This window comes from Macaca nemestrina, chromosome 18, assembly GCF_043159975.1.
Source record: "Macaca nemestrina isolate mMacNem1 chromosome 18, mMacNem.hap1, whole genome shotgun sequence".
NCBI classification, from domain to species: Eukaryota; Metazoa; Chordata; class Mammalia; order Primates; family Cercopithecidae; genus Macaca; species Macaca nemestrina.
Window position 1 is genome coordinate 88,361,252 of NC_092142.1, and position 23,945 is coordinate 88,385,196.

Consider the following 23,945-nt stretch of genomic DNA (forward strand, 5'->3'; position numbering starts at 1 on the left):
CGATAATTTTTTTTCCCCCCAGAGACAGAGTCTTGCTCTGTTGCCCAGGCTGGAGTGCAGTGCTGTGATCTTGGCTCAATGAAACCTCCACCTCCCAGTTCAAGCAATGCTCCTGCCTCAGCTACCCAACTAGCTGGGATTACAGGCATTCACCACCACATCCGGCTAATATCTACATTTTTAACAGAAATGGGGTTTCACCATATTGGCCAGGCTGGTCTTGAACTCTTGGCCTCAAGTGATTCACCCACCTTCACATCTCAAAGAGCTGGGATTACAGGCGTGAGCCACTGTGCCTGGCCACTAATTGTTTATTAATAATTTTATTTTTCACACTAGTAAGCAGCATTTTGGCCAGGTGTGGTGGCTCATACCTGTAATCCCAGCACTTTGGGAGGCTAAGGCAGGAAGACTGCTTGAGGGCAGGGGTTCAAGACAGGCCTGGACAACATAACGAGACTCTGTCTCTACAAAAAAAAAAAAAAAAATTAAAAAAAGAAAGAAAATGCAGCATTTTGCTTTTCCTTGTCATCCATTAAGGTCAGCAGTATCCTTTTCATGAGGAAGCACAGCTCAGACCCTGGGGTGCGGGGTGCTCCCTGATCGCTGCCCCCTTTTCCTGTGTACTTGGCCCCTCCATGGCACCCCTTTGATCACAGCCGGGCTCAGTCCACCTCCAGATCTTCAAAAACATCTCACAGGACCCACAAACACGCCCACTACCCAGGCTGGCTTCCTTCTAACTGCGAACCATCCCGCAGATTAAGAGAAGACAATTCTAGATCTATTTTCAGGGATATCTCAGATGATTCCCTTTCCTTCAAACCTCACCTCCATTTCCAAGGAGAGAATTCAGTCACATGAAAGAAAGCAGTCGGGTGTATCTTAAAGTGGCCTGACTCTAGGTGATGGAGATAAAGGACGGATACACCGAACTGCGAAGCTCTCGAAACAAGCTGCAGGAAAGGTTCTTTCATGTCTGCTAGGAGTAACAACACAGAACAGATCATGTATTTTTGGACTGTTCACTTTAAAACCCTGACTCACACCTGGTCAAAATATGAAAATTTAAATTAGCCAAGTTTTCTCTTCAACTGCTGACAATCCACGTATCAGAGGAAATAGCCTGCCAGTCACCACGCGTCTCCGGAAGGAGGGAGGACTCTGCTCTACAGCACCACGTGCTTGGTCAGAGCCAAGGCCAAAGTCTTTATGGAGACTGCTGCCCCTCCTCTCAAAAAACATGCCTGTCACACCCAGGAGGAGGCAAGGAGTCAGGGCAGGCGAGCCAGGCTCCCACTCCGTACCTCCCACCACACACACTGGTCTCCAGCTCCGAGGAAAAGTCAGAATCGCATCTAGAGGGCTCCGCAGCAACACCGTGCCCAGAAGCACAGGACAACCTGGGAGACCACCAGGATCCAACAAGAGCAGAACAGCTCCCAGGACACAGAATCCTCATCCAAGGACAACCCGGGAGACCACCAGGATCCCAGCAAGAGCAGAACAGCTCCCAGGACACAGAATCCTCATCCAAGGACAACCCGGGAGACCACCAGGATCCCAGCAAGAGCAGAACAGCTCCCAGGACACAGAATCCTCATCCAAGGACAACGCAAGAGACCACCAGGATCCCAGCAAGAGCAGAACAGCTCCCAGGACACAGAATCCTCATGCAAACTGTTAGTTAACACGACATGCGCAGAGCACACAACACACAGCACGGGGCGGGGGTGGTCTCGGTCATCTCCAGCCCATCTGAGGATGAAGAAAATTAAAGGAAGACGAGAGGAAATAAACTTTTACAGGCTATTAACAACCTATTTAATTTTTCAGCAGATTTACTCTCACTGTGACACCAAGGATCCCATTCATTAATCCAAAAAAGCTCACCGGTTACCACTCTGAAAACACTCTAAGTGAAATCCAGAACAAAATTCAAAACATTTCGACAAAACTCGATCAAGTCCAAGAAAACCAGCCTGGATACTCATGCATTATTTTGATACTTATTTTTCCAAACCAATGACAATAATATAAACTGATAGAGAGTGCAGTGAATATTTACCGATTCCATAGCTGAAAGTCAGTGCTGATGAGGACTGTCTTTTAAATCCAATGGAGGTGTGCCCCAGAGCAGGGTTGAGTATATTCTGAAACAAGAGAGTGAAATTAGCTCATGTCAATAATTTCAGCCTCAGTTCTTTCATAGCTCTCGTCTCCCTCCATTTGGTTCACACGGTTTATTCCATCTCCCTTCCTCTCCCATAACCCACTGCTCAGCTCCTAGTCAGTGTGCCAAGGCCAAAACTTACCGTCATTCATCAAATACTTGCACATCAAAATGCAGCAATTGCAACAACTTAAAGGTAAATCCAAAGTCCAATACAAAAAAAGAGCAAATGACACTGATACAATCTTGTGAAATCACCATAAAACCAGATTTTAGAGACTCTGGAGCTTTCTATACATAAGAAACCAAATAAACCAAGTGGGTAGTCTTGCCATATAAACAAAACATTACCAATAAGGTAAGTTTTTTAAAAGGCTTTTTCTTTTTTGAGACAGTTTCACTCTTGTCCTCCAGGCTGAAGTGCAGTGGTGCAATCTCAGCTCACTGCAGCCTCCACCTCCCCTCCAGGGTTCAAGCGATTCTCTTGCTTCAGCTACTCCCCGAGTAGCTGGGATTATAGGCACCCACCACCACGCCCGGCTGGTCTTGAACTCCTGACCTCAGGTGATCCGCCCACCTCGGCCTCCCAAAGTGTTGGGATTACAGGCGTGAGCCACCGTGCCCTACCTTAAAAGGCTGATTTTAAGTTTAAGAAGCATATTAAGTTGTAAACTATACAAAAGGTGCAAAAAAAGAGAAGGTGGTTTTCATTTCCACTGAGTATTTTAAGAGGAAAGATTATACTGCAGTACCATTTTTTAAAAAGCTGAATAAGGCTGTGGACGGTGGCTCACGCCTGTAATCCCAGCACTTCGGGAGGCTGAGGTGGGTGGATCACTTGAGGTCATGAGTTCAAGACCAGCCTGGCCAACAGGGCAAAACCCCTCTCTACTGAAAATACAAAAATTAGCCAGATGTGGTGGTGTGTGCCTGTAACCCCAACTACTTGGGAGGCTAGGGCAGGTGAATCACTTGAAACCGGGAGGCGAAGGTTGCAGTGAGCCAAGATCGCACCACTGCACTCCAGCCTGGGTGACAGAGCGAGACTCCATCTCACAGAAAAAAAAAAAAAAGGAGCTGAATAAAACTATATAATCTCCCTGAAGAGCTCTGGGGGCTCCAAGAATAAAACAAACCAGTCTAAATGGGGGAAGAAAAAAAAAATCCACACCCATGTTACTTCAGTAACATCCAAGCATCAGGCTCTCCTCCAACTCCACACACTTCCGTGTGCAGAACCAGCACAGACAGGATTGAAGGCAGCTCCTAGGACAGGGCTTGCTGGTGCAGGTTCCCCAGCTCTGCACTTAGCATCCAAGAGAATCGCGTGTTTCCTGAGCAACACTCATGACATGTGTGTTTTGCAAAGATGGAGTGAGGTTTTTCCCTCCTTACTCTCCTGGACAGGATTGTTCAAAGCTACCATTAACCTCAAGGACCATTAAAAATAAATGTGTGCTGGGTGTGCGGACTTACGCCTGTAATCCCAGCACTTCAGGAGGCTGAGGCAGGTGGACTGCTCCAGCCCAGAAGTTGGAGACCAGTCCAGGCAATACAGTGAGTCCCCATCTCTACAAAAAATCCAAAAAATTAGCTGGGCATGGTGGCGTGTTCCTGTGACCAGAGCTACTCACACCACTGCACTCCAGCCTCAATCAATCCATCAATAAAAATAAATGTGAATAAGCAGCCTGGTTTCAGTGAAAGCAGCAAGTGTGCCACGAAGCTGTCCGTAAAACGGCTCAGAGAGGGGAAGAGTATCGGCAGCAGGAAGCCAGCAAGGAACCCCAGCATCGACCCCCCGAGTCCTGAGGGTACTCAAAGCGCCGTGAGTCAAACAATTCGCACGCTCAGTGCCACTGGCATCTGGGTTCAGTGCGCAACGGGGTTGAGCAGCGTCGGTCTCCTAGGTGCCAGAAGGGCCACCCAGCAAATCCTGGCAACCAAAAATGTCTCCAGATGATATCGGCAAAAGGGGAAAACACGCCAGTGAGAACTACTGCTTTAATCCAACTGCTGTTTCACATATATGAAAAAACTGGGCCCAAATCAGGTAAAGTAAAACAAAACTAAGTTTTTTGTTGTCTTAGGGTCCTGCAGGGTATTAAAAGCAAGTTGGGAAGAGAAAATTCTGGTCTAAAGGTCTTTTCTTTCTGACTAAGAGAAAATCTCAGTAACTGATCCCATTATTTCTGGAAGAAAATACCAATCCAGAGCCTCTAAAATATTTGGAATAAACATCACAGTTTGGGCCGGGCGCGGTGGCTCAAGCCTGTAATCCCAGCACTTTGGGAGGCCGAGACGGGCGGATCACGAGGTCAGGAGATCGAGAGACGATCCCGGCTAACATGGTGAAACCCCGTCTCTACTAAAAAATACAAAAAAATAGCCGGGCGAGGTGGCGGGCGCCTGTAGTCCCAGCTACTCGGGAGGCTGAGGCAGGAGAATGGCGTAAACCCGGGAGGCGGAGCTTGCAGTGAGCTGAGATCCGGCCACTGCACTCCAGCCTGGGTGACAGAACAAGACTCCATCTCAAAATAAATAAATAAATAAATAAATAAATAAATTAAAAAAAAAAAAAAAAAAAGAGACAGGGTCTCCCTGTGTTGCCAGGCTGGGATGGAGTGGTACAAACACAGCTCACTGCAGCCTCGACCTCCTGGGCCCAAGGGGTCCTCCCACCTCAGCCTCCCGAGTAAAGAAATGTTCTAAGGTATGAAAAAAAACTTCATTTAGAATACATGTTCACATCAAAACACCACCACAACTATAAACAAGCTATGTTGTCAAACAGAAAAGCACCAGGCGACACTTCTTACTGTCAGCTCATGTCTACAGCAACTCAGAATTCAACAGGTCTGTGGAGGCCGAGTGCAGACAGAGACCATGGAGATAGGAAGAGTCAGTGTGTGGTGATGGGACCAGGGAGTCAGGGATGGGACCATCACCCGTCCATGTCTGGAGGTGGGGGTGAGGGTCGGCACACAGGCACAACCAAAACCATAATCCAGGTGAAACAACGGGAGATGCTTCTACCTAGAGAAATGGCAACAGGACAAGATGACAATCCCAGGTGCTGGGGACGTCTGCTATGCGCATTCTGTGTTAGAAAAACCAGAAGATATTTTTAATACTAATGGCAGTTCTCTCTAAATGGTGGAGCAATGCAAGGTTTTAAATTTCTCTTACTACTGTAGACTCCTTACTCTCACCAACTCCTTTAATGGGCTAGCTGCCACATTAGGGATAGGGAAAGAAAATTATTTAATACAATCAATGGGTAAAAAGTTACACTTACATAAGAAGAAAGAGTTCCAGGGCAAACCTATAATCCTAGAACTTTAAGAGGCCGAGGTGGGAGGATCACATCCGCGCAGAAGCCCAAGGCTGCAGTGAGTTAGGGTGGCACCACTGCACTCCACCTGGGCAAGGCACTGAGACCCTAAGAATAAATATCCAAACCACTGTCAAGTAACACCACGACATTCGCGCGGACCCAATCGCACCCCACTTCTTCCAACGTCATCAGCTCTCCCCTCGCTTTGCTGCATGACAACTGCTTTATGCAGGCTCTCAACAAACAGTCATGGCCACAAGCACTGTCCGAAACAGAATGACAGCCTCCCTGGGAAGGAAGCTGGGCAGACCTGACGCTTATTTTTGGAAAGGAACGTAAGTTCAAGATTGCTAACTTTTTTTACAGAGTCTCCCTTTTCTCTCCTAAGAGAACCACAAGTTTCAGGAGACTGTGACCTACACAACTCTATGAATGTTTAATTCACTCGCACTTTAATCACTTTTTCTTTTTTTCTTTCTTTATATCAAGGCACATCAATTATCACTTTTTTCAATCAGGAGATCTACAATTGCTAACCATAGTCTTCAGTCCACTAAGATGAGCAATTCTTTTTATCCACACTGACTAATTCCAACTGATAGCAAAGAAAAACCATGAGGCCTGTGGCTGCCCCACACCGCCTGCTCCTTCAGACAACCAAGGGCCACTCTGGTTTCACAGCTGTGAGCTCAGGCCCCTCAGCTCCCTCCCGTGAGCCACTTTCCCAATACCCGCAGAGCCCAGGAGTCCATGTTAGCAAACACTGGTCCCTACACTGGCCTTGGTCTCAAAACGCTGTTAGCCAGAGCACTTTTTCAATCATGACCGTATGCAAACGATGATTTTCACTCGTGTTAGGCTGAGTGGGAGGGTCCACAGGGGAGCCACTGACGATGGGCGTCTGCCCCCGACACTGGCTGACTAACCAGCACCATTAGCCTGGGCTCCAAACGGCAGTCACACCAGCCTGTCTCAGGGTCAGGTCTGTCTTTTCCCTACTGCCCACACAACGGCGGCTGTACATTCCTTTCACGAAACCCAGTGAGTACAGGAGCACACGGATGGGTTTTAAGAGACTAGTGCAGAGCTGCGGCTTTCCTGATACACACCTTTTCAGTAACTTCAAATACATGCACAGAGAAGGTATGAGATGTGTGGTCAGAGTGAACCTGAAAGGACAAGATGGTGCCTGCTGCTTTCAGGCAGAAACACCTAGCGTGCAGCAGCAGGCACTCAGCACCTGACCTAACTCGACTCAGCCATGTGAGCCCACCATTACTGCAGGTCAAAAATGGTCCCTAACCCCCACTCAGTTGTTCATAGCTGTTTTATTCATAAGCACCAGAAACTGGAATCAGCCCAGATGTGCTTCGATGGTGTAAGAAAACATTTTAAATGGTCCATTTTCCAGGCGTGATCTATCTGCGCACTGGCGGCCAGCCTGCGGAGGGAACAAACCACACGGCTCACGCACCGGGAAGGCCACAATAATGAACAAAATGCAGAGGAGGGTCAACCCACAAATGGCAAGAAAGTTTCGGTACTGGGAAATAAAAACGTACGCAGGTAAGGGGACGGGGTACAACCTTATAAGGGGGATAATGAAACTCAGGCGACCTCCAGGAAGATTGCAACTCCACAGTACTCAACCAAAGAAGAACTGGGGGAGTGACTTGCGTGCTGGGAGATAAGCTACTTGCTGTGACTGCTGTGGGTGTGCCTGCCTACCAGGCACCCGATCTTGCAAGACTGCCATTAAAAATCTTGTTTCCTGGCCGGGCACAGCGGCTCACGCCTGTAATCCCAGCACTCTGGGAGGCTGAGGCAGGCGGATCACGAGGTTGGGAGTTCGAGACCAGCCTGACCAACATGGAGAAACCCCGTCTCTACTAAAAATACAAAATTAGCCAGGCATGGTGGTGCATGCCTGTAATCCCAGCTACTAGGGAGGCTGAGGCAGGAGAATCGTTTGAACCCAGGAGGTGGAGGTTGCGGTGAGCCGAGATTACGCCATTGCACTCCAGTCTACGTGACAAGAGCAAAACTCTGTCTTTAAAAAAAAAAAAAAAGAAAGAAAAGAAAAAGAAGAAAGTCTTGCTTCCGCTGTTCTGTGTGTCTCCAAGTCCATTCTTTGGGTTTGGACGGGTGAATGTGTGTTTCTCACAATGGGTAGACAGATACTAAGCTGCCGTCCACCCACACCACGCAGACCACTCAGCAGCAAACAGAGCAAACATTACACTGAGCAAAAGGCCAGTCGAAAAGGTCACAATTCTACGATTCCATGTATATGACATTCTTATGACAAATTCTTTAAATGGAGGACAAATTAGAGGTTCCCAGGGGTTAGGGACCAGGGTGGGGAGATGGGCTGGAAGGGCAAATGTGGCTAGAAAAGGGCAAAGGGCAGATCCTCGCGGTTGTGGAACTGTTCAGTACAGCAACACGGCAGGGACGGGAGCCCTCGGGGCAAACCTGCACAGAACTCCGATCAATCAATCCGTCTCTCTCACACACACGTACAGGTAAACCTCAGGCAACCTGAGTTAAGACTGGTCAGCGATACCGTGTCCACATCCTGGCTGTGACGTTCTATTAAGGGCACAGTTCTCCAATGTGTTACCACTGGAAGAGAGGAGGAGACTGGCCAAAGTGTACAAGGGGCTCTCAAGGATTTCTTACAACTGTAAGTGAAGACACAAATTATTTTTTAAAAAGCTCAAATTATTTAAAAAAAAAAAAAGTCCAAAAAGGAGAGAGTCCAATATTGATAATTTCATACGGCTTTATCTACTATCAACTCACTTTATCCTCACAATGATCCCACGGAGTAGGTATCATTATTATCTCCCCTTTGCAGATGAGAAAATTGAGGCCCCAGGGGTGTGAGAAATTTAGTCAAGGTCACATTGACTAAATGTGGGGCCAAGACTTGAAACCAGGCTGGCTCCAGAGCCCACACTCTTCACCACGATCAGTCTTGAAACTGGAAATGTAAAAACCATGAATATGCACCTGCTATTATTATGGCTTAAAAATCTCCATACAATGTAACTCTAGAGGACTTAAAACGGAACACTAAAGACCTACGATCCAGCCGCATCTCATTTTAGTTCTCAGTCAAAAAAACGACACAACCAATTGGATTCCACTCCCACAATGGTGCCAGGAGCCCCCAATGCCAAGGCCGGCTGGTGCGGACAGGCCACCTATCACTCTGATCAGGCGAGTCTCCTAACCTTGGCCTCCTTCCAGTGAACACACCCGCCCCGTTCGTGTTTTTGGGCTGAGGGCGGAGAAGGTGCAGTTATTTGTTTCCTGTTTTTGGTGTTTCTTAAGGGTGGGGTGCTACTTGTTTGTTTTCTCTGATCTAAAGTGAAAGAGAAGGCTCGAGGGAGTAAAGGCAACTAAGCAAACTTCAGAACTGAGGTGAGCATGGGGAGGAGCTGGAAGGAAAACCAGGCTTCCTTCTTCAATGCAAATGTTTCTTTTTACTACAGGAAAAAATGAAACAGGAAACAAAATCAATGTTCCTAAACAGTTCTCTTTATACCATTTAGCAGAAGAAGGTGCAAAGTGGATGAATGCAGAATGAGAACGAGAAGAAATGATTTCACACAACCGTTCAGGCAGGAGAACCTTCAGTCCTCAGAGAAGGCATCCAACTCCTGCCAGAACCTTCCCTTCCTCACCAGATCCAGCGGAACGGCAAAAACAATTTGTGTTTGAAAGTAAACAGACACACAGCTATAATGAAAAAAAAAAAGGAAGCTGTAGATCAGAAACTGGGAAATACCTGAAAATTAGGAGGACAAAGGCATGAAATCAAACTAGAGAAAGTGACGCAAAAGCCAACAGGGAGAAGAGTCCCAATAACACAGCAGGAGAAGCTGCAGGAAGGACAGACAACACAGGACTGTGCAATACCTGCCTCCCTCCCACAGGAGGCTCCACAGGCCCCCAGCCAGCGCCGGCCGAGTTCACAAGCTCCCTGAGCAACAAACGCCAACTCCCTGCTTGGCTTCACTAAAACAAGCCTTGAAAGGGAACGAGAAGCTCTGATGGTCACTTAAACATCACACACACACACAAATCTGAAATCCTGACCAACAAAGACATAAGACCAACCTTTCAGAAAGCGTAAATCAGGCACACAGATGACCAATTTACTTCTAGCTCTTAGTAAACCCACAGAATTCCAATCAGCACCACACTCTCCTGGCAAAACTCAAAAGAAACCATGAATATATTGTGATCTACTTGTCTCTGGAGCTCACTGCTGGCCTCACCATTTTATGATCAGTGTCATGGACACTGCGAAACAGAGAAGATGGAGAAATCTGGGAAGCGGCCGTTTCATTCAGTGTGAAGCTCCTACTCAACAATCACTTAGTTATGTGGGACCTCTCCCAACACTCACTGTCTGTTTCACAAAATGAATAATCCAAGTGGCAGCGGACGTCAGGACACCTGTCACCAGCCTGTGTTTTGCTAAGCAGGAACCTCAGAATCAGATACAACTCCATGAAGAACCATCTCTTGGTGCGCAACCAGGTCTTCAATCAGTCAATCAACTCAGCAGGTGCATGATACAAGATCAATATGCAAAAGTCAGCCGTACCATCATCATACACAAGCAATGAACAATCTGAAAAAATGAAGGAAACATTTCCATTTAAAACAGCATCAAAAAGAATATTTAGCAACAAATTTAACCAAAGATGTGTAAAACTTGCACCCTGTAACCACAAAACACTGTTGAAAGAAACTGAAGACCTACATAAGTGGGGGGAAAATCCCACATTCATGGATCAAAAGACATAGTATCTTTACAACAGCAACACTCCCAAGGTGGCCTAAGGATTCGGTGCAGGGACTATCAGATTTCCAACTCCGTTTTCAAAATTGATCCAAAAATCTATATGGAACTGTAAACCTCTTACATACTACAACTTACAGAACCATACAAGTTTTTCTTAAAACTTTTTTGAGAGTAGAAAAGACATAATTGAAATGTCTAGGGGCTGGGGTGGTGGCTCACGCCTGTAGGCACAGCACTTTAGGAGGCCAAGGCGGGAGGATCACTTGAGGTCAGGAGTTTGAGACCAGCCTGGCCAACGTGGCGAAACCCCATCTCTACAATAAATACAAAAAAATTAGCTCGTTGTGGTGGCGCACACCTGTAATCCCAGCTACTCGGGAGGCTGAGGCAGAAGAACTGCTTGAACCCAGGAGGCAGAGGTTACCGTGAGCTGAGATCATGCCACTGCACTCTAGCCTGGGAGACAGAGTGTGCCTCCAAAAAAAAAAAAGTCTAGTAATCATATGATACCAGATTTTTCTAAAATGATTATTTTTACTTTGAAGTATTAAGGGGGGGGAATAAAACAAGGGCACTGATTTGACTTTTTTTTAAAACCTCTTTAGTTTGAAAGGTCTAAAATTCTTCAATATCGGCCACGTGCAGTGGCTCATGCCTCTAATCCCAGCACTTTGGGAGGCCAAAGCAGATGTATCACCTGAGGTCAGGAGTCTGAGACCAGCCTGGCCAACATGGTGAAATCCCATTTCTAATAAAAATACAAAAATTAGCCGAGTGTGGTGGTGGGCGCCTGTAATCCCAGCTACTCGGGAGGCTGAGATGGGAGAATCACTTGAACCCAGGAGGCAGAGGTTGCAGTGAGCCAAGATCGTGCCACTGCACTACAGCCTGGGCAGCAGAGCAAGACTCCATCTCAAAAAAATAGATTAATTAATTAAAATAAAATTATTTGGCCAGGCACAGTGGCTCACGACTGTAATCCTAGCACTTCGGGAAGCCGAAGCGGGCGGATCACAAGGTCAGGAGAGCAAGACCATCCTGGCTAACACAGTGAAACCCCGTCTCTACTAAAAATACAAAAAATTTAGCCAGGCGTGGCGGTGTGCGCCTGTAATCCCAGTTGCTGGGGAGGCTGAGGCAGGAGAATGGTGTGAACCCGGGAGGCGGAGCTTGCAGTGAGCAGAGACTGTACCACTGCACTCCAGCCTGGGTGACAGAGCAAGACCCCATCTCTAAATAAATAAATAAATAAACTTCTTCAATAACAAACACAACATTCTTCCCTTTAAAAATACACCACTGTCATAGGCCGGTCATGGTGGCTCACACCTGTAATCCCAGCACTTTGGGAGGCCGAGGTGGGTGGATCACAAAGTCAGGAGTTCGAGACCAGCCTGGCCAACATAGTGAAACCCCGTCTCTACTAAAAATACAAAAATTAGCCAGGTGTGGTGGCGGGCACCTGTAATCCCAGCTACTCTGGAGGCTGAGGCAGGAGAATCACTTGAACCCAGGAGGCAGAGGTTGCAGCGAGCCAAGATCATGCCACTGCACTACAGCCTGGGCGACAGAGCAAGACTCCACCTCAAAAAAATAAAATAAAATAAAAATACACCACTGTCCCTGAATGTGTAGTGTTCTTTTGATTTAGAATATGAGCCCACAATGATTTGTACAGCTCAACGTCTGAGATGCAACGAACAGAATGTAAATGGGGGTTGGGGGAGGGAAGGGACTACACAGCTCCCGAGAGAACAGCGACATCCCTGAAGCGTGGGATTCTCACTCTCATGCTCAGACATTCTAGTACACAGCAGGTGCGCTGTCCTTTAATAAGGACAAAAGTCAACAAATGCCCCTTGGATGAATGGCGGACTGGCACGCATTCCACACTGCAGGCTCTGTCCCTGCCCAGCTAGACTTGTCCACCATCTTGAAACACTACTTTTCCATTTTATTAACGCAACCTGATGGCCGGCCACTGTAACAAAAGAAACATCACCAAAATGATTCTATTTCTTCCTTAAGACAGAACGGAGTCTGCTCCTTACATATGACCTTACACAGTTTCTTTCTGAGAGTCATCATGTTCATCAGCCCTGCCTGTGCTCTCCTCTTGCCACTGTGCTTCCTCCTACGTCACAAAGGAAGCCCCTGTAAGCCTTGGAAGTGGGTGTGCAGGTGGAGAAACAGAAATGGCCACTCTGGGTTCAACCTATCCATCCCAGCCTCCTCCTAAGACCAAGGCGCCGCTGACTCAACCCTGCTTCCGGACGCCAGGGTTTACATCTGCTCCTTCCTCCTGTTTGCATTCAGTGAAATCCTCTCCTCTCCCAGAAGTTTCCACATAAAACCTGCCTCTTTGTTTATTAAGAATTGTTTACAGAACTCTCAAGCAGCAAAGGCAAAGTACAGAAGATAAATACGAGCCAGCTGGCCGGTGCGTGCGACTGGACGAACATCTTTACCCACGTCTGCACCAGTTCCGCGCTGTTCGGCGACACGGCCCGTGTCTGGAAGAGTCCTGGCAGGCCGCATGGGCTGAAGAGAGAGCCAGCGGCTGAGGGGCTGCCCCTACCATCACCACCGCTGGCCACACCACGGTGATCACACACCCACGCACGCCCACTCTGTGCTCTCCATACATCGCCTCATTCAACCCCCACGACAGCCCTGAAGAGATGCCACCTCCATGTTTCTTGCGAGAAACACAGAACATAACTGGCACTCATCTAACATGGTCTGGCAGTGGCGCTGAACCTACAAATCACTCTCTCTTCCCAGGCTTCCGCTCCACCATTCCCAGTTTCTCTTGTAAACTTTGTTTCCATTTTGTTTCACTTGCTAGATCTCCTTCCTCCACCTCCTCCCTCAATGTCTTCAGCCACTGCCTGGGCACTCTCACCTGCCTCTGGCTTTAACAACCTGCTGCTGAATCCCAGCTCTGCCAATGAGAGCTGAACCCACTGAATCCACTGCACCAATGTCCAACCAGAGACGCTGTCAATCAGAGACAATGTTCCCACAGAGCTCAGCTCTCCTCACACAGGCTGTGCACATACAGAGCCCTCACCCCACTCCTTCCTGTATCCCCCGCCCTGCTGCCGGGCACCGCTCTCTAACTAGCCTCCAAGCCAGAAACCAGCTGCCGCCTCCTCCCCATGAAAAGCCCACTTACAAATCCTGTCCATTCCAGCTCCTGCCCATCACTGTCACCCCTCCCTACGGCCACCGCCCTGATTTCTAGTTCAAGAGTGTCTCAGTATTTCTTTACCTACATCATCATAACAACTCACTTATCTCCACCTCCAGCCACACACACCATCAACTTATTCCCCACAGTGCTAAGGCGAGAATCTGCCACATCTGATTCACTTCTTACTGACACCTCAGGCTGGTGTGCACAAGTCACTGGGCTAACAGGCAATATATTCATGTTGTACATCGTGACGCAGTACACACACACACGCGCGCACACACACACGCGCGCACACGCATCACGCACACGCAAGCACACGCACACACACAGAGACACACACACACATGCGCACACACACACACACCCCTGGAAAATAAAAGCTTCACAGGACAAAAGCTCCCAGCCCTACATGGGACACACTCCAGTGTTTCTCCAGGCTGGCAGCCGCTATTTGCAACCTCAGGACCCATCGCCGTGGCAGCCGCCTCCCAGAGTCCGTGGCATGAACTGTGTTGAGTGCCACCATCTGGCTGCCTCCCCAGCCTCTGAGCAACAGCAAACGCCTTCCAGTTTAGGAGGGTCCCTCTCCGTCTTCCTAGAAAGCCCTTTTCCACTGTGTCCACCTGGCAAACGCCTATTCATTCTTCAAAGCCAAGCTCAGGTCTTGACTTTCTTCCTGATACTTCTCAATATTCTTCAAATTCTTGAGAGTGACACGTATGGTTTTTGTATTTTTATACTATGTCACCACCATACCCGAAACCTCACCAATCACACACTCACCCCCATTCACACTCTATCACAGTATGGTCTGAGCCCAGGAGTTCAAGACCAGCCTGGGCAACACGATGGGACCCATCCCTACAAAAAACAAAAAAATCAGGCATGGTGGTACATGGCCGTGTGTTCAGCTACTCAGGAGGGTCACTTGAGCCTGTGGGGTCCAGGCAAGGAGCTTGATCACGGCCCCACACTCCAGCCGTGGGTGATGGAGTGAGACCCTATGTCACACACACACAAAATATATGGACACACATTATAATGTGACACAAAACATGACACACACAATTCATTATGTAGAAGCATTGCCATAAGAAAACAGCTCTCCTTGGCCTCTGAGCATTCTACCCTTTTGATCCATTCAGCTTAATTCTTTGGAACAGATGGACGTTCACCATAAGATCGAGCTTATGGACAAGAGTAATTTAGAAATGAAAAAGGAAGACAGCAAGGAGACCTCCCCTTCAAGAGAGTTTCATGACAAGGCCCAGCTGAGCGGCCATGACTGGCTGGATCCTTCGGCCCTAACATATGGAATGCTCCAGGCTCTTTCAGTCTGCTAACCTACAAGTTAATTAGTCCATTTCTAGAAGAAAGTGTCCATTTTCTCCTCTGCAGACTTTCCACTTCCTGACAGCACAGGAACCCAACAGTATGCCAAGTTCAGACTCCTTTTTCTTTCCACTTCGCTACCACTGACAGGTTTTCAAACATACCATTCAGAACAGAAACACGGCGTTGGCCACCAGTCCCAGCTCCAGCAACACTAAAAGGCCTCTCCTGAAAGGAGCCGCATGAGTGCAAGAGAGAAGGAACGGGCTTGGACGCGAGGGCTGGGCACGCCACCTTCTCCAGCCCCAGAGTTCCAGTGTGGAGAGAAGAGGGCTGCTCTCTGCTTCAGAATCCAAGAACTCCTGAGAAAACAGCTACGTCAACATCTGATATTAGTAACATTTGATGGTTTGACCACAGTATGAAGGGGAGGGGTACACGGACAGGACACTGGCCTCTAAATACAGAAGTTTCCAGCTCCCAGCTCGTTACTCTGAGAAGATGCGCCCAGTGTGTCACTACGGAGAAGCGAGGATGCCCAACTACCCTGCCTGGCCCGCACCACCCACTAGAAATAAACAACAGGCCCCAAATGCAAACAGGACCAAGAGAAGGGCCACATGGCAGCTGCACCCCAGTGCCTCCAAGACGCCACTCACCCACGGTGTGCCCTACACATACTCACCTCAAGACACTATGGATTCTATGTGTCTGGGGGTGAAGGCTGCAATTTTTTAAATGTTTTCCAAGTAAATCTAATTTTAAAAATCACTGATCTAGCCCTTCCTCACCCAAACTCCCAATCATACAGTTGTAGAAATAATGACCATAAAGCAATTCTTCTCTAACTTGACAATTCTTATACCCTTCTTCTCCACCTAAGTCGGAAAGACCCAGTCTGATAAAGAAAGCCATAAAAATAGTCCAGAAAAGCTGCTGCAGCCAGGAGGAGCAACACCACGCAGTCCTGTGTCTCACCGCTGCCCAGGCCACCTGAGCCCCACCAGTCCCGGTGAGGCTGCAGAAGCACACGACTGGCTTCTCATCAGCAGAAGGAAAGCGGGCCTGACAGTCCGTGCCTATAAATTCCACAACAGATGTCTTCTGGGATCCAAAATCTGCTCTTATTAAACAGTGGCATGTGGGGTGGGCACAGACTCACACAGGAACACCACACACAGGAGGTCTCAGGACTCTAGCCAAGGTCTTCTAGATTCTAGTGGCCTCATGTTTGATGAGCATCTAATAACTAAGACAGGAAAGCACTGGATGGAGACGCGGGGAGCACCCTGGGCGTCTGGGGCAGCCTTGCCCTGAGGAAGTTATGCTCTAACTGGTGAGACTGCACCAAGGCACAAGAATACCTGCGACAACCTAAAGTGCCCATGCGGACGGCTGGGAGAAGCAGGGTGCAGGCCCAGGTGCAAACACTCACCTGCCAGAAACCCAAGACCAACCAATATACCCACAGCCACCAGCTCTTCACACACACATGTGCTTTTGGTCTGTCCTCCCGGGAGCCCAAGACCAACTGACACCCCCACAGCCACTAGCTCTTCATGAGGTGAAGGCAGCTGGGCTTCTGGGTCGGGGGGGACTTGGAGAACTTTTCTGTCTAGCTAAAGGTTTGTAAACACACCAAGCAGCACTCTCTATCTAGCTAAAAGTTTATAAACATACCAATCAGCGCTCTGTAAAACGGACCAATCAGCAGGACGTGGGCGGGGCCAAATAAGGGAATAAAAGCTGGCCACTTGAGCCATCGGTGGCAACCAGCTCGGGTCCCCTTCCACGCTGTGGAAGCTTTGCTCCTTCGCTCTTCACAATAAATCTTGCTGCTGCTCACTCTTCGGGTCCACACTACCTTTATGAGCTGTAACACTCACTGTGAAGGTCTGCGGCTTCACTCCTGAAGTTAGCGAGACCACGAACCCACGAGAAGGAAGAAACTCCAGACACATCTGAACATCTGAAGGAACAAACTCCAGACACACCATCTTTAAGAACTTTAACACTCACTGCGAGGGTCCGCGGCTTCATTCTTGAAGTCAACGAGACCAAGAACCCAGCGGAAGGAACCAATTCCGGACACATTCACACACAGATGTGCTTTCATTCTGTCCTGCCGGGAGCCCAAGACCAACTGACTGTCCACTCAAGGGACAGACCAACTGACACACCCACAGCCACCAGCTCTTCACACACATGTGCTTTCGGTCTGTCCACTCAAGGAATAGGAAGCCTTTTTCACTTCAACTTCCGCATTCAGTTCAACGTGCTGGTGCCGCCCATCACCTCGGAATCACCGCACGTTTCCAGGACGGCCAGTTGTGTCCCAGAGCTGTGCTGAGCGCCCACCAGCCCGGCAGGTGCTGCTGAGAGCAGAGGGTTCTGAGCTGTGCGGGACACGCATGGTGCTGCTGAGAGCAGAGGGTTCTGCAGGGTCACACATTCTTCCAACAATCTGACTGCAGGCCCCCCAGCAAAAGGAAAGATTCCCCATTTGGGAAAGTGGACTAAACTTTTCTTCTATTAAAACATGATAATTCAGCCGGGCACAGTGGCTCATGCCTGTAATCCCAGCACTTTAGGGGGCCAAGGCAGGTGGATCACCTGAGGTCAGGAGTTTGAGACTGGCCTGGCCAACTCGGTGAAACCTCTCTGTACTAACAATACAAACATGAGCTGGGGATGATGGTTCACTCCTGTAGTCCCAGCTACTCGGGAGGCTGAGGCACTAGAATTGCTTGAACCCAGGAGGTGGAGGTTACAGTGAGCCGAGATCGTGTCACTGCACTCCAGCCTGAGCAACAGAGTGAGACTCAGTCTCAAAAAAAAAAAAAAGATAATCCAAGTTTCTCCTGACAGATGACACTCATCAACAAGAAATTCAAGCAGAAAAGACCACTGTCTCTAACAGCAAGAATTATACAAGAGCCTCAAGCGACGTCTGCCTTGGGTGTTGGGACAGAGCAAACAGGACGGCTGTTCGCAGGAGCAGGACTGAAGCAGGCAGAAAGGGAAGATGCAGGGGCATCGGCCGTCAGAGCTCTTCTTCCCAGAATAACTATTCCTCTGAGCTGCTCCTTCAGATACAAAATAAAAAGTAACTCTTAACACTGACAAGTCAATGGAGGATACTTGCAAAAACCAAAAAAGTTTTACCATATTTCCGTTTTAATAAAATTATTATAATCACCTGAGGTAAATGTGAGGGAATTAATAACTAGACAATTGTCAGAGGTCATTTAAGGTTAAATGTTTTGTGTTTTGCTCTTAAATAAACTTACCTACTTTCTTAAGCTAATTGAATAAAATTTAATATACATTTATCAACCATATCTTTTAAAAACAGAGAACACTAGGAAACTCGAAGCAGTTTCCTTTAAACAAAAGATGGTCACAGTTGATGAATTTAGAGCACTTGTCCCCAATCTCCTAAAAAGCGACATACGAGGAAGGAGTTGTCACAGAAGAAAACGACGACACACACCCGAACGGCCTCAGCCTGTGTGCGACCATTTTCACACCAGGGAGAGGAGTGGAGCCAGACTCCTCGAGAACAGACCCATCGCTGAAAATGCAGCACACACCTTCTAACCTAAAACAGAGAAGAAAGGAATGTCCACTTACGAAGAGGGGCAACAGTGGACTCTCAATCCAGGAACCAAGCACGATGCTATGTAGCCCGTGACAGAGAATTTTTTTTTGAGACGGAGTCTCGCTCTGTCGCCCAGGCTGGAGTGCTGTGGCCAGATCTCAGCTCACTGCAAGCTCCGCCTCCCAGGTTTAGACCATTCTCCTGCCTCAGCCTCCCGAGTAGCTGGGACTACAGGCGCCCGCCACCTCGCCCGGCTAGTTTTTTGTATTTTTTAGTAGAGACGGGGTTTCACCGTGTTAGCCAGGATGGTCTCGATCTCCTGACCTCGTGATCCGCCCGTCTCGGCCTCCCAAAGTGCTGGGATTACAGGCTTGAGCCACCGCGCCCGGCCGAGAATTTTTTTTAAAGCCACCAAAAAATACCAAGAAGTGAAAGACTGTATTGTTTGCCTCAACATCGATTTTCTTCACTCTCATGTTCCCAAACCAGTGCGGCAAACAGGCTGGTTCCTCCCGCCTCCCACTGACTCCTCCACTCCCCTGTTTCCTCTCCTCTCTCCTCATTCACCTCTTCTCCTGTCTGCTCTTCGGTGCCTCCCACTCTCTCACCGAGCAACCCCTCCCTCCCCAGCACGCCACCATCTCCCCTGAGCAAACAGTCCTCCAGAGCTCTCTCCAACCTGACACCTCTCCCAAGAGCCCACTCCCCAGATGTCCAGGGGGTTTATGAAAGCTGTGGACTCAAGACTAGAGACGCTGTCCCTCAGACCAGCTCTCTCTGGCTCTTCCTGTACGGTAGGGAGGCTGTGCTGCCCTGGCCACTCTCATTTCTCTCTGGCCTCTGCATCTCCCATGCATGCACTCCGCCGTGCCTCTCCACTGCTCCTAATGCCACTCCCAGCTCCAGCAACCCACCCTCCAGTGCGCCTCGATGCCGTGCCCAGTTCAGTCTCCTATGGGTCAGTGCAGGGGAGTGCATGATGCAAACTAGGCCCAGGGGCTGTGGAGTCAGGCAGCCATGGTTAAAATCATTCCTAGTTTCCTCATCTGTAGAAAAATTCCGGGATACAAAATACGAGATGAATATACACAAATCCATTATATTTCTAGAAACCAACACCAGGCAGAGTCCACCATGAAGGCAGGTGGCAGTGTCCCAAGGAAAGCCCACTGGCCAGCAAGGCAACACAAGCTCGGACACAGCATGGGCACTGGAGATGGGTCCACGAACCGCGTGCACAGCCCAGGAGGCTGGGACAACTGGTGTCTACATGAAGACTAGGAACAGCCGGCTTCTTATCTCACACCATACACAAAAATCAATTTAGGATACATTAAAGGTGTAAATGCAAAGGGCAAAAGTACAAAATGTGCAGAAAGCATAGGAAGCTATCTTTATGGCCTTGGGATAGGAAATATTTTTTTCTTTTTCTTTTTTTTCTTTGGAGACAAGAGTCTCACTCTGTCACCCAGCTGGAGTGCAGTGGTGTGATCTCAGCTCACTGTAGCCTCCGCCTCCTGGGTTCAAGCAGTTCTCCTGTCTCACCCTCCCGAGTAGCTGGGACTACTGGCATGTGCTACCATGTCCAGCTAATTTGTGTGTGTGTGTGTGTGTGTGTGTGTGTGTGTGTGTGTGTGTGTGTATGTATTTTTAGTAGATACAGCGTTTCACTATGTTGGCCAGGCTGGTCTTGAACCCCTGACTTCAGGTGATCCACCCACCTGGGCCTCCCAAAGTGCTGGGATTACAGGCATGAGCCACCATGTCCATCCAAGAAAATTTTCTAAAATAAGACATAATGAGTCATGATCCACAGTTTGGAAGGCATTGTCCCCAAGAACCAAGCACAGTCCCTTCGAAGCTAAAGTATTCAAATCTCAAGTCATCAAATGTTACTGCATGTAGGAGGCCGAGGTGGGAAGATTGCTTGATCCCAGGAGTTCAAGGCCAATCTGGGCAACATAGTGAGATCTCATCTCTATAAAAAATTTTAAAATAAACCAGCCAGGTGCGGGGGTGCATCCCTGTGATCCCAGCTACTAGAGAGGCTGAGATGGGAGACGGCTTGAGTCAAGGAGTTCATGATCACACCACTGCATTCCAGCCTGAACGACAGAGCAAGACCCTGAATCAAACAAACAAACAAACAAATTTAACCTTTCTCTTAAGAAAAACAAAACCAAACAAAAAAGAACTGTATTCTTCCATTTATATTGAAGGTAGAGATCACAACGGGAAACACTCCATGCAGCACTGGTCAAACGCACGTGCATGCACAGTCCCAGTGAGCGTCTTCTTTCCTACCTGCAGCACAGGTTCAAGTAAGTCCCACTGTTTTCAGTAAACTTTTTTGGAAAATGCTGTTTTCCAGTATAGACAACTAAATCCTAAGCACAAATATATAGGACTTCTGAATATATAAAAATTTAAAAGCGGACAACACTAAATTAATGATTTTACTTCTATGGAGATAAAATCAAATGTTCCTTGACTTGCCATGGGGTTACCTCCCAAAAAACCCAGGGTAAAGTGAAAAATCCGAAGTCGAAGCATCGTTACATCAGGGACTATCTGTATACACATTTAGTCAAAGTTCTCCATGTCAAACAGTGATCCAGGGACAAGGGTGAGAAATCCACCTAAAATGCAATGTGATGTTTAGGATGAAGCTGAAACACCACAGCGCCTCAGCAATCGAGGTTGCGAACACAACCACACAATCAGCAAAGAAAAGCTTGTTCTATTCTTCATCTACACCACTCACACACAACGCCAAAGGGGTTCTCAACACAGCTCTGCACACCTCAGAACTCTGTAGAATGTTTTCATTCCCAATGATCACCAACAGAGCCAGTTGTAAGCTCAACTCTAACACTACCCACAGTGCAGCTGACCTAGACTGACAGGCAGCCTCCAGAGAAGTAAAGGACTCCAGCTCTATTGCACACACCCACAGCAGGAGGCCTGTGTCTCTCACAGGTGTGGGGGCCGAGCCACAGCCCACTACCTTAACTCCCTGAACTGTGACCTGGCTCTCATGAGGAATCTGACAAAGAATCAGAGACTCAGAGGAAATCACAGCCTTTCAGGACTGAGGTCTAAAACACAGAACCTCCAACCCAGTGCTCACCATCTCACGCAACCATCTCCCTGCCTCCTCCTACTTCTCTAGTCTTCAAGGGGACAATGGCAGTTCACATCAGGAGGCTTCCTCTTAAAGAATTCAGTGTGCTGTGATTAAAAATGAACATTTTATCAATATATTCATGTAAAATGTACATAATCCCTGGGGAGGAGGGATAAATAACAGTGGAACTAGGAAAAGCAGACCAGCAGAAAATGTCTAGGGCCAGTGTGGTGGCTCACACCTGTAATCCCTGTAATCCCAGAACTCTGGAAGGCTGAGGTGGGAGGATCACTTGAGGCCAGAAGTTCCAGACCAGCCTGAGCAACATAGTGAAACCTCATCTTTGTAACAATAAAAACAGAATAAAAATATAGCTGCGCATGGTGGTATGCACTTATAGTCCCAGCTACTCAGGAGGCTGAGGTGGGAGAACTGCTTGAGACCAGGAGGTCAACACTGCAGTGAGCTGTGAGCACCAGGCTGTGAGTACCACTGCACTCCAGCCTGGATGACATGGCAAAACCCTGTCTCAAAAGCAGGGGGAGGAGAAGGGAAGAGGGAAAGGAAGAAAGCAAAAGAAAACATCAAGCACAAACTAAGGGCCCCAAAAAATCCAGCTCACAGCAATGTGGGCAGAGCCCTGGAGAAGCCAGAGGACACCCAGGCACCACCCAGCAAGGGGCTACAGAAAGGGGGCCACCTGCCTCCAAGCCTGCCAGGACACAAAATAAATCCATGTGGCATCAACAGGCACATCTGTGGCTCTGTGGCAATGCTTGAGTGTGCACGAATCCTGGTGTGGCTGTGTGTGTCACAGTCAAAACAGAAAGAGAGTGGGCATTGTGGTTTACAAAAAATAAGCTTCCTTGCGGCCAGGCACAGTGGCTCACACCTATAATCCCAGCACTTTGGGAGGCCGTCGCGGGTGGATCATGAGGTCAGGAATCAAGACCATCCTGGCTAATACAGTGAAACCCTGTCTCTACTAAAAATACAAAAATTAGCCAGGCATGGTGGCGGGCGCCTGTTGTCCCGGCTACTCGGGAGGCTGAGGCAGGAGAATGGCATGAACCCGGGAAGCGGAGTTTGCAGTGAGCCGAGATCATGCCACTGCACTCCAGCCCAGGGAACAGAGTGAGACTCCGTCTCAAAAAAAAAAAAAAAAAAAAAAAAAAAAGTTTCCTCGCTATGCATGTGCTAAAAGCCTCTGGAGTAAAGTTCTAAAATATTTACATGAATTTTCATTCTGAAGAGGCTACAGAACTTCTCAACACAGGCTCTCTTACACAGACTCTATTACATAGATGTTTTTAAGATTTTGCACATCCAGTGTCAGAATATATTCCATCACCCAGCAACAAATGCAGTCAGGAAAAAACCTTCAGAAAAAGAATTATTAAAAAATATGCAAACCTGGCCAGGCGCAGTGGCTCACGCCTGTAATCCCAGCACTTTGGGAGGTCGAGGCAAGCGGATCATGAGGTTAGGAGATCGAGACCATCCTGACTAAGATGGTGAAATCCTGCCTCTACTAAAAATACAAAAAATTACCCGGTCATGGTGGCGGCGCCTGTAGTCCCAGCTACTCGGGAAGCTAAGGCAGGAGAATGGCGTGAACCTGGAAGGCGGAGTTTGCAGTGAGCCGAGATCGCACCATTGCACTCCAGTCTGGGCAACAGAGCGAGACTCTGCCTAAAAAAAAAAAAAAAAAAAAATCCGCAAACCTGATTCTTAAAAAATTAAACATACCCTGCATAACTGAACCATGGCCACAAGCAGGTATCTCTCTGTGATGACAAGGTGACAGTCAACTATGGCACTCACCAAAAAGGCGACTTCCCCCATCATCCATGCAAAGACCTTTCCCAAAGTCACCAGACCTCAGTTCAAACTCAAATCTGATCTAGAAATTAAAACTCCTTGCACTAAAAAGCAAAATCAAGGTTAGCTGTGACTAAGATCCAAGAAATAAACTTTTTAAAAAGTAATGCACATGAATTCATCAGCACAAAGAAGGTCTGTGCACAGTGAGCATATGGCACACAGATGCAGTGCACTGAGGGCCAAGGCAAAGGCCGCAGGGCTCAGAAGGAGGCTCAGCAGAGGGAGGACACCCCGGCTGCCGACGCAGCGTGCACCGGTGCCAGTGCTTTGGCGAACATGCCGGGTCATGTCAACGCTTTCCTCACTAAGGATTTCATTTCCATATTCTACGCTCTAACTCTACACTCTCAAAACATAATCGGAAATAATGTTTTGAATATGATGGAGGGACGCAGTAGAGCTTCCCTAGAAAATGCTTTGGAATCTGTCTCAGAAATTACCTGTTTGTAGAGATCAAGACTCTTCCTCCA

At 48.1% G+C, this 23,945-nt stretch overlaps 1 protein-coding gene across 6 annotated transcripts in view; it reads right to left on the minus strand.

The window, feature by feature from the left end:
* LOC105488862 (ankyrin repeat domain containing 11) overlaps window positions 1–23,945 on the minus strand; it is a 228,610-nt gene that overhangs the window by 151,875 nt on the left and 52,790 nt on the right. For all 6 annotated transcript variants that reach the window (XM_011753349.3, XM_024795069.2, XM_011753348.3 and 3 more), the window contains exon 2: window positions 2,069–2,153. The gene's annotated coding sequence lies outside the window, so the exon portion shown is untranslated. The remainder of the gene's footprint in view (window positions 1–2,068; window positions 2,154–23,945) is intronic.